This window comes from Gossypium arboreum, chromosome 4 (assembly GCF_025698485.1).
Source record: "Gossypium arboreum isolate Shixiya-1 chromosome 4, ASM2569848v2, whole genome shotgun sequence".
NCBI classification, from domain to species: domain Eukaryota; kingdom Viridiplantae; phylum Streptophyta; class Magnoliopsida; order Malvales; family Malvaceae; genus Gossypium; species Gossypium arboreum.
The window spans coordinates 103,952,388-103,964,563 of NC_069073.1; the positions used below are offsets into that span (position 1 = coordinate 103,952,388).

Genomic DNA, 12,176 nt, shown 5'->3' on the forward strand with positions numbered 1-12,176 from the left:
GCTCGGTTGGGATCGGGATCCATTGCTATAAACAAACACAAAGTCAAATTGTCGAAATCACCACACTATCGATTCATCATTTAATGGCATGTATAGCTAGACCCCAAACACATCACGGTAGTCCTAGAATCGACTAAACCGTGGCTCGATACCAATAAAATTGTAACACCCGAACCCGAGACCATCGCCGTGTCGGACACGAGGGTTAACAAGCCAAGTTCACATGTTTTGCCCACCAATTTGACATTTCCAGTCAGGCTGGAAAACTGCGTCACCGTCGCCTTAAAAATCATATCTCGAGTTTCAAAACTTGGAAACTGGTTTTGTAAATTTTCCCTGAATTTAGACTCATATATCCATCCATGTATTTATTTCTAGAATTTTTTGTCAGGCCAATTGGTACAGTTTATTAGTTAAAGTCGCCCATGTTACAGGGATCGACTGCTCTGACCTTCGCGTGCTATAACTTGAATATCTCTCTGTACAGGGCTTTAATACTGGTGTCGTTTCTTTCTAATGAAACTAGACTCAAAATGGAATCTGTACATATAAGGCATGACTCCTAATTCTTTCTGGATAATTTATAGTAAATTTTTAAAGTTGCAACAGGGGACCCAGAAACAGTTCTGGCCCTGTCTCACAATAGCTTTCATATCTCTTAACCTGTAACTCCTATGACCATTTCGTTTCTTCCATATGAAAATAGACTCATCAAGGTTCATTTACATAGCTTATTCACTATTTAATACCATTCCTACAAATTTTGGTGATTTTTCACATTCACATCACTGCAGCTGGCAGCTTCTGTTTTTAAGGTAGGTCTTACCTATTTTGTAGTCTCCATGAACCAACTAGTCTTGCCATACATAGGTTCATATATGATCATTTTAACCATACCAATGGCTGATCATGTGACCAACATTCCCATTTCCAATCCATAATCACATCATGACACCATATATATACATACAAACCAAAAATAGTCTAAGTTCATGCTTCCTTTTACGAGCCATTTTCGCATGGCCGTATACATATACATCACCACATTTTTAAACCAACAAGGGTAGTCCTATACATGCCATTTCAAAGTTCAAACAAAATTTATACCAAAATAGAGGCGTTGATAGTGTGGATGACTTGACTTTATTGATCCCGAATCCGATTGCTATCGAACGAAATCTATAAAACAGAGAGCCAAAGCAACGGGTAAGCATTTTTATGCTTAGTAAGTCTCAAGGAATATAATCAGCTTTAATTAAAGCAATACATTCACATAACCAAATACATCATTCCATTAATACTCATTCACATAGTCATTCTTACTTCACACTTCATCATTATATACTTTCACAAAGTATCGATCAATTCAATAGCTGAAATTCATTAGTCGATTGAGCGAATGTTGCTCAAACATGTCGACTTTCCAATGCACATATAAACGCACCTTATTCTTTGGGCTTTTTGAGCGTACTAATTGAATTTATTACAGCAACCAACACTCACCTCCAGCCCAAGATTCTTCAGAATATAACCGGATATAACCACGTGCACAAATGCCTTGGTCTTAGCCGGATAGAATGTCTCGCACGAATGCCTTGGTCTTAGCCGGATGTAGCCACTAGCACAATTGCCTTGGTCTTAACCGGATATAATTTCAACACAATTGTCTTCGGGCTTAGCCCGGATATCATTCAATTTCTCATGCACACATACATCAATAATCATTGGACATACATATTTCATTTTCGTTACTAAGGCTCAAACACAATTATAATCACTAGCATAATCGCCTTCGGGACTTAGCCCGGGTATTATTCGAATACTCATACACACATAAATCAATAATCAATACATCCATATTTCATTCCACATAATTCAAGTAAGGTCACTTCTTGAGGACTTACCTCGGATGTTGTCGAACGGCTTTTACGGCTATTCGATCACTTTCTCCTTCCCCTTGTCCAATTGTGGCCCTCTAAGCTCTTGAGCTAATTCAAACAAATTCAATTTATTAAAACCTCATTGTGCTAGCTTATGGCCGAATATGACAAGGAGTTTAAATGGTCATATGGCCACCCTTTAGCTTGAATACACAATGGTCATGCACATTTTATACTACATCAAGCAATTCAATACAATTTATTCGAGCATCAAGGAAAAGCTAAGGCCTTCAATAGGCTACCCAAGGCCGAATATTCATGTACATGTTGAGGCCAATTATGCACTTAATACCTCACAAAAACAGCATGCATTTTACTAGTTAATGCTTTGCATATTGTAGCTCAAAACTTATAATATAGCATCAAACACTCATATGTGTGCTAGGCCGAATGTGCTTGTAATTTCACAATTATTCTTCAACATCTTCTTCTTTACACAAACATATTCATCACTTCCTTCATAACCAAAACATCATGTGCAAACATATATATACATATATGAGCATGGCCGAATTTCAAGGTGTCCATAGCCATCCAAAACACAAATTTTAACTAACATGCAAGAAGCATGAACCATGCTCATGAATGCATCATGGCCGAATATGACAATCATGCCCCTTTTCAACTTCAATCATGATTAAGCAAAAAGAAAACTCAAAATCTTACTCAAGAGTAGACAATCCATCATTGCATGCATCATCATCAAGCTTCACACTTAGCATGCAATGGCTTTATCACCATAACAACTTTGGCCAAATACCATTTCCATGGCATAACAAAGATTTGAGCCATGGGTAACATGCACATCAAGTTAGCAACCAAAACATGCATGAAACTCCTAACACAACCTTATACATACCTTAATCTTGATGCAAACTTAGCCAAATCTCCTTCTAGATCTCTTCCAAACCAAGCATGAAGCAAAAATCCTCCCCCTTTTTCCTTAGTATTTTCGGCCAAGAAGTGAAAATGGATGAACACAACAATTTTTTTCTTCCTTCTTTCTCAACTCACGGCAAGGGGGAATGCTACTCTCTCACACACATTTTTTTTTTCATTCTTTTCTTACCCATGCTTATTTGTTTATTATTTCTCCCTAATGCCCAACAAAACATGTTTCATGACATGTTTAGCCCATATCTCTTTGTCATGGCCGGCCATCACTTGTAAAAAGGGGAATTTGACATGCAAGTCCATTATTTTGCATGCATGCTTTAATTAGTCATCACACATTTCCCTATCGTACTTTCAAAGTTCACTACTAAGTCCTTTCTAGTGGAATTCACCTTTATAACACTAAATCAATCATCATAATGTAATATCCTGATTTTGGGCCTAGTCGGAATAGTGGTTTCGTGACCACAAAATCCGATATAGAAATAATTATTTTATGATTATTTTAAGGTCTATGATATGATTGCATGATTGTGTGAAAATTTCGTGAAGAAATTTTATGCATAAAGTGCTTAATTTGAAATTTGGGACTAAATTGAATAAATTGCAAAACTTGTGTTCTAGAAGTATTTTGCATAAAATTGAATTAGATTATTAATTAGAGGTCCTTGAAGAGTAATTTTACCAATTTCTAAGTCTGTGGACAAAAATTGGACATGGATGGAATTTTGGAAAGTTTAGTAGTAAGGGCATTTTGGTCATTTAGGGTAAAATGAATTAAAATACAAAATTAAAAGCCAATTTTGCTCATCTTCAACCCCATGGCCGAATATAGCAAGGAGAAACCATGGCTAGGGTTTTCAAGCTTCCAAGCTCGATTGTAAGTCCGTTCTAGCCTCGTTTTTAATGATTTTTACGTTTTGGAGTCCGGTAGCTCGATTTAGCTTATGCTAGCAATAATTTAACCTAGGGTTTATATTTGGAAAAATACCCATAGGTGAAATTTGTGTATTTTGGTGTTTTATGATAGAATTTGAGGTTTTAAATTATGTTAGACAACTTGTGCTACTCGGTTTTAAGTGAAAACGAGCAAAAGGGCTTAATCAGTAAAAATACCTAATAGTCATAAGTACATGTTAGAGTGAGAATTTGATGTTGCCATAGAAGGAAAAATGATCAGCATGTCATAAAACATAAGAAAATAGGCTGAATTTTAATTTACGAGCTTTGGGGCAAAAGTGTAAATATGCAAAAGTTTAGGGGCAAAATTGTAATTTTTCTAAAATATGATTTTGGGTCAATTTGAATAATGTGAGTCCTAATTAGACTATATTTTAAATGATAGAGCAAGGAAAACTGAAATTCGGGCTAAAATGGGGAAAATACCAAGTGGTGGACGAAATGGTAAAATAGCCATTTTAGCATACGAGGTAAGTTCATATGTAAATGTTGGTAACATAGTTATTATTTTAAATATTTTAATGTTTTTAAATGATATGATAACTATTATGAAATATTATACTTGTGATAATTGTTTGATAATATGTCAAATTATGTGATATACTTGGAAAATGTGAAATACTACCGAGTATCGGTATCGGCATTCCGTAGAAGATGGTTGAGACACATGATTGGGAAAAAGGTCCCGTTGAACCTCAGGAATGGATTAGGATACAAGTGACATGTCACTGGGATATTTGGGCATCCGAACTCGTTGAGTTGAGTCCGAGTTCACTTATGGATGCGAGCGTCCGAACTCGTTGAGTTGAGTCCGAGTTCGTGAGATGTAACTAGGCATCCGAACTCGTTGAGTTGAGTCCGAGTTCACTTATGGGCGGGTTACATGGTAGCTTGGCTACATATGTGGCACTTATGTGCAAGTTATCCATGTATCCGAATTATATTCCGATGTGTTCAACGGGTAAAGTTCTACTCAAATGGAGGAATACTCAAGATGAAAGGGACGTATTGGTAAGTGTTGTGAAATGGATACTTTGAACAGTATGTACTTAACCCTCGGGTTGAAAACTCGATATAACAACAATATGGTAAGATGATAAATGAAAAGGTGATATGAATGTCTTGGTGATGATTATGCAAATGATGTTTTATGTTTGCTTATATGGTTATGTTACTTGCTATTTGCATGTGAGCTTACTAAGCATTTATGCTTACTCCTCCTTTTCATTCCTTGTAGTGTTGACAAGCCAGCTCGAAATCGGAAACGGTCGGAGGCACGCTCACACTATCCGTATACCATCTTGGCGTAATGGCTTGTATATTTTGAGTATGGCATGTATAGCATTATAATCATTTTGTATATATGGTCTTATGATATGGTTATTGAGTGGTATGGAAATAGAAATGCTTGGTAATGATTAGCCATTGGAATGGCTAATCATGATCATATTTGGTATTATGTATGTCAAATTGCTAGCTAATCCATGGAAACCATGAAATAGGTAAAATTTACCATAAAATAGATTCAGACAGCAGCAGTGACGTGAGTTTGAAAAATCACTAAAAATAGTAGAAATGGAATTAAATAATGAATAAGTTATGGAATCGAAGCTTGATGAGTCTATTTTCATATGGAATAAGTGAAACAGGTATATGAGCTATATTTTATGAGATGTTTAAATTTTTGTGAAACAGGGCCAGAGCGATTTTGTGGATCCCATGTTCTGACTTTGGAAATTCACCATAAATTTTACAAAGATAATTAGAAGTCATGCTTTATATGTACAGATTCCTTATTGAGTCTAGTTTTATTAGAGACAAACGGCATAGTCATTGAAGCTCTGTACAGGGAGATATCTGATTCGTAATACACTAAGGTCAGAGTAGTTGAACCCTGAAACAGGGGAGACTTTAACTAATAAACTGTACTAATTGGCCAAACCAAAAATTCTAGAAAAAAATTATTAGATATATATATGAGTCTAGTTTTAGGAAAAATTTACGGAATTGGATTTTGAGTTTCGTAACTCGAGATATGATTTTTAAAGCGACTGTGATGCAGTTAGCCAGCTTGTCTGGAAATTTTAAAATGAATTGTATGAAATTTGTTTAATTAATGAATTAAGTCCGTTAACACCTCGTGTTCGACTCGAAACAGTATCGAGTATGGGGTGTTACATTTAGTGGTATCGAGCAGGTTTAGTCGGTTCTCGGACTAACCTAGCATGTGTAAAAGTTTAGCTATACATGCCAGCGATCGTGATAGTGTGATGTCTTCCGACGCGTATAAGTACCGTCTTATTTAGATGTGGTACTCTCCAACGAAGCTGCGCCAACCATGTTCAATGTTAAGTAAAGGTATTTGAGTAAAATTATGATTATGATAAGTCTCGGTTCAGAAAAGTATGAATAAAAGTTTATGATACATATGTGATAATATGTGAGATGAAAGTTCATGTTGTGATAAATATCCATATTTGCTTAATGCTCATACGATGTAGTGTATGTGGCTTACTTGATAAGATGAACGGAATAAATAGAAAGTAGTAGAGGTATGAATAAAGGTCATAATATCATAATACGAATCAAAATGTCCTTGTCTTGATTGGACGTTGAATGTTGATGAATGTTAATGATATACAATTTTTTATGAGATAAAGGATTATAATGAAATGAACTTATCTATGTTAAATTGTTGGACCTGAATTGTATGATTGTAATGATATGTACATGATGATGCACGAAATGAAAGTTGTGATTGTGATGCAAATATCTATGTTTGTTTGGCCTTATATAATGTCATGAGCATGAATTAATTTAATTAAATGAATGGATAAGTAAAGTCGTCTAGAAAACATAGAATGTATGCATAAGTATATTGTCTAAATGGGACAATAGGAAAATTGGTGTAAGCCAACATGAATGAATGACATGATTTTGATGATGTTACTATGATGATGGAAGTTGTGTCATATGTGTATGTATAAGAAAGTCGAGTCGAGGTCCTACAACCCTCCCCTTACCAAAGTGGTACTTATAATGGAATTTCATGAGATTTGTATTGAATAAGTTTCTGTTGAAAACCCAAAGAGTTCAATGATAGAATAATTATAAGTATGATCCGAGATTGAAAATGAGTGATAAGTAAAGTCGAGCGAAAGTATCGATTGATATAAAGATTATTGGAATTATGCTTTGTCCGTTAGAGAAGGAATTCTCTTTGGTAAATCAAAATTTATTCAGAATGACATTCTTTAGTGAATGATTTAATATGAAATTTGTGACGCAGAACTAGTTGGGAAATGATATTTCAAATGTGAATTATCCGAGTGTGACGATTATGACCGGATGATTTAGCGATCTCTTTTGAGATGTTCTATGTGTTCACCCGTTCTCGTAAATATTTCTATGGCTATTGATCTTGAAGAAATTCTTGTTATATGGGAATGTCTTCTAATTAGGTGTTGGATGAAAGCATTGGTAGTCGATTGGTTTATAATTTATATTGCTCTATTTCATTGGGTATTCTATTTCATTTAAATCGATAAGAATTGATGAGAGAATTCATATGATATTATGATTCTGTTTCTTCTACTTGATGCTTCATCGATATATATGTATGGGAAGATATATTGATCTTGTTATATTTGATTTGATGGGATTAAATAATGTTTTCTTTTGGACTTTCTTTCTTTGAAGAATTATCGTGGTATTCGTATTTTCTCTATGAATTTGGTTTTCGATTCTCGGCATAGTATCGTATCTTGGGTTTCTTTATCCCGGATCTCTTTATTCGGATTTCTTTATTCGGGTTTCTCTATCTTGGATTTCTTTATTCGGTTTTCTTGTTATCTTTGTTCCATAATTTGTCAATTATGACTCATGTTCAAGCACGTTCTTCATTTCGTGATAATCATGTCAAATATGACTATACTTCTAATTTGATCTTGGTAATGTGGTGATTTTAGTATTGGGATTTTTCTAATTTCTGTGTAAGGATTTGACATCAGTAAAGGCATAGGTGATAAAAGCGCGAGTTTTAGTCGGTATGGTAAATTATTTATTTGAAAGATTTCATGTGACAATTATGTCAGGATTATTTTTCCCAAGTCTGATAATAGAATTTCATTTTGTACGGATAAAAGAGTAAATAGTTTGAACGAGAAGTGTATATTTATTAGAAAAGAGTTGGATATTAGTTTAAGTCACTACGAATGATAAGGTTTCCATCTTGTGAAAGCTAAAAAGTTTATTACATGTTGATAGAGTTCGGATAGATGAGAATATTGGTAAGCAAGGCGTCGAACTAGACTAGTTTACATTGAGCAATGACTTCGACTTTCAAGAATGTATTGTTGTATGAATTGTGATGTGTTTCAAGACAGTGAGGTAATGTGATAGTTTAGAGCATCCGATGTTACATAAAATCGGAGTTGTTAAAGGGGTTAAAGCCGAGCATTGGGATCTATCAAAATTATCCTTGTCAATGTTGATATTGGGATGGAAATGAGAAGGATTATTCTTGAGGCCATATCGAATTATTTCTATGGCGAAAGAGGAAAATGTGATGTATCTTATTGTTAAATGTTTGGCGAGATCTATAAATCACATCGTATTGAATGAATTCCTACTCATCGATTCATGGAATTTCGTGTCTCTTTGATTGTTGGATTTCTTGGAATTCGGTCTCCATTAAATCAAGTTGAGATCCGGGTTTTATGTCATGATATCATGGGAAATTGAGAAGGGTTGAAAATTTAAGAACAGTTGAGAGTTGAGGCGTAAGCTTTTAGATCATATGAGAAATTGAAGAGATGTATTGGAGGTACAGTCTAAGTGCAAGTTCTTGACACCAAATATGAGATTAAAAGTGAAGACCACTTTTTCGGTAAGATTTTGGGACGAAAATCCACGAAGGGGGAGAGTTGTAATATCGATTTTGGGCCTAGTCGAATAGTGGTTTCGTGACCACAAAATCCGATATAGAAATAATTATTTTATGATTATTTTAAGGTCTATGATATGATTGCATGATTGTGTGAAAATTTCGTGAAGAAATTTTATGCATAAAGTGCTTAATTTGAAATTTGGGACTAAATTGAATAAATTGCAAAACTTGTGTTCTAGAAGTATTTTGCATAAAATTGAATTAGATTATTAATTAGAGGTCCTTAAAGAGTAATTTTACCAATTTCTAAGTCTGTGGACAAAAATTGGACATGGATGGAATTTTGGAAAGTTTAGTAGTAAGGGCATTTTGGTCATTTAGGGTAAAATGAATTAAAATACAAAATTAAAAGCCAATTTTGCTCATCTTCAACCCCATGGCCGAATATAGCAAGGAGAAACCATGGCTAGGGTTTTTCAAGCTTCCAAGCTCGATTGTAAGTCCGTTCTAGCCTCGTTTTTAATGATTTTTACGTTTTTGGAGTCCCGGTAGCTCGATTTAGCTTATGCTAGCAATAATTTAACCTAGGGTTTATATTTGGAAAAATACCCATAGGTGAAATTTGTGTATTTTGGTGTTTTATAATAGAATATGAGGTTTTAAATTATGTTAGACAACTTGTGCTACTCGGTTTTAAGTGAAAACGAGCAAAAAAGCTTAATCGGTAAAAATACCTAATAGTCATAAGTACATGTTAGAGTGAGAATTTGATGTTGCCATAGAAGGGAAAAATGATCAGCATGTCATAAAACATAAGAAAATAGGCTGAATTTTAATTTACGAGCTTTGGGGCAAAAGTGTAAATATGCAAAAGTTTAGGGGCAAAATTGTAATTTTTCCAAAATATGATTTTGGGTCAATTTGAATAATGTGAGTCCTAATTAGACTATATTTTAAATGATAGAGCAAGGAAAACTGAAATTCGGGCTAAAATGGGGAAAATACCAAGTGGTGGACGAAATGGTAAAATAGCCATTTTCGCATACGAGGTAAGTTCATATGTAAATGTTGGTAACATAGTTATTATTTTAAATGTTTTAATGTTTTTAAATGATATGATAATTATTATGAAATATTATACTTGTGATAATTGTTTGATAATATGTCAAATTATGTGATATACTTGGAAAATGTGAAATACTACAGAGTATCAGTATCGGCATTCCGTAGAAGATGGTTGAGACACATGATTGGGAAAAAGGTCCGTTGAACCTCGGGAATGGATTAGGATACAAGTGACATGTCTTTGGGATATTTGGGCATCCGAACTCGTTGAGTTGAGTCCGAGTTCACTTATGGATGCGAGCGTCCGAACTCGTTGAGTTGAGTCCGAGTTCGTGAGATGTAACTAGGCATCCGAACTCGTTGAGTTGAGTCCGAGTTCACTTATGGGCGGGTTACATGGTAGCTTGGCTACATATGTGGCACTTATGTGCAAGTTATCCATGTATCCGAATTATATTCGATGTGTTCAACGGGTAAAGTTCTACTCAAATGGAGGAATACTCAAGATGAAAGGGACGATTGGTAAGTGTTGTGAAATGGATACTTTGAACAGGTATGTACTTAACCCTCGGGTTGAAAACTCGATATAACAACAATATGGTAAGATGATAAATGAAAAGGTGATATGAATGTCTTGGTGATGATTATGCAAATGATGTTTTATGTTTGCTTATATGGTTATGTTACTTGCTATTTGCATGTGAGCTTACTAAGCATTTATGCTTACTCCTCCTTTTCATTCCTTGTAGTGTTGACAAGCCAGCTCGGAAATCGGAAGCGGTCGGAGGCACGCTCACACTATCCAGTATACCATCTTGGCGTAATGGCTTGTATATTTTGAGTATGGCATGTATAGCATTATAATCATTTTGTATATATGGTCTTATGATATGGTTATTGAGTGGTATGGAAATAGAAATGCTTGGTAATGATTAGCCATTGGAATGGCTAATCATGATCATATTTGGTATTATGTATGTCAAATTGCTAGCTAATCCATGGAAACCATGAAATAGGTAAAATTTACCATAAAATAGATTCAGACAGCAGCAGTGACGTGAGTTTGAAAAATCACTAAAAATAGTAGAAATGGAATTAAATAATGAATAAGTTATGGAATCGAAGCTTGATGAGTCTATTTTCATATGGAATAAGTGAAACAGGTATATGAGCTATATTTTATGAGATGTTTAAATTTTTGTGAAACAGGGCCAGAGCGATTTTGTGGATCCCATGTTCTGACTTTGGAAATTCACCATAAATTTTACAAAGATAATTAGAAGTCATGCTTTATATGTACAGATTCCTTATTGAGTCTAGTTTTATTAGAGACAAACGGCATAGTCATTGAAGCTCTGTACAGGAGATATCTGATTCGTAATACACTGAGGTCAGAGTAGTTGAACCCTGAAACAGGGAGACTTTAACTAATAAACTGTACTAATTGGCCCAACCAAAATTCTAGAAAAAATTATTAGATATATATATGAGTCTAGTTTTAGGAAAAATTTACGGAATTGGATTTTGAGTTTCGTAACTCGAGATATGATTTTTAAAGCGACTGTGATGCAGTTAGCCAGCTTGTCTGGAAATTTTAAAATGAATTGTATGAGCTGTTTAATTAATGAATTAAGTCCGTTAACACCTCGTGTTCGACTCCGGAAACGGTATCGGGTATGGGGTGTTACACATAAAATGTCATACATGAGCACACACATATTATAGGCATCAAAATAAATTTTTAATTATTTTTATGCCTCGGTTTTATGGTCCCGAGACCACATTCCGACTAGGGTCAATTTTGGGCTGTCACACAAATTACGTAATAATATCTTTTCTTTTGTGCAGATGGATTTAGAAACACTCTACGATGCATGGGAGAGATACAAGGACCTTTTGAGAAGGTACCCTCACCATGGGTTACCGCTTTGGCTACAGGTTCAAACATTTCATAATGGCCTGAATCCTTCGACTCGGCAGATGATTGATGCAGCCGCTAGATGAACTATCAATAATAAGACACTTGAGGCTACTTACGAATTTATTGAGGAGATGTCACTGAATAACTATCAGTGGCAAGTTATGGGAACAAAGCCGACGAAAGCAGCCGGTGTTTTCAACCTCGACGTGGTTACTATGCTATCTAACCAAGTAGAACTTTTAAATAAAAAGATTGACGGTTTGTGTCGTTTTATCTAGGTACATCCAGTGATGAGGTGCGATTCGAATGGAGGAGAAGCATGCACCGAATATCAACCCTTCAACCCTAGCATCAAGGAGGAACAAGTCCAATATATGGGTAACAATAACTCTAGACCTCAAAATAACCCGTATGGTAACACTTATAATGCAGGTTGGAGGAACCATCCCAATTTCTCGTGGGGCGGTCAAGGAAATCAAAGGCCACAACATCCTTCGGGTTTCCAACA

General features: G+C 35.0%; 1 non-coding gene across 1 annotated transcript; it reads right to left on the reverse strand.

Annotated features, from left to right (window-relative positions):
* Positions 1–11,562: 11,562 nt before the first annotated feature.
* LOC128291976 (small nucleolar RNA R71) lies at positions 11,563–11,669 on the reverse strand. Its single transcript, XR_008281960.1, has one exon. It is a non-coding gene; the product is annotated as a small nucleolar RNA R71 (small nucleolar RNA).
* Positions 11,670–12,176: the final 507 nt, after the last annotated feature.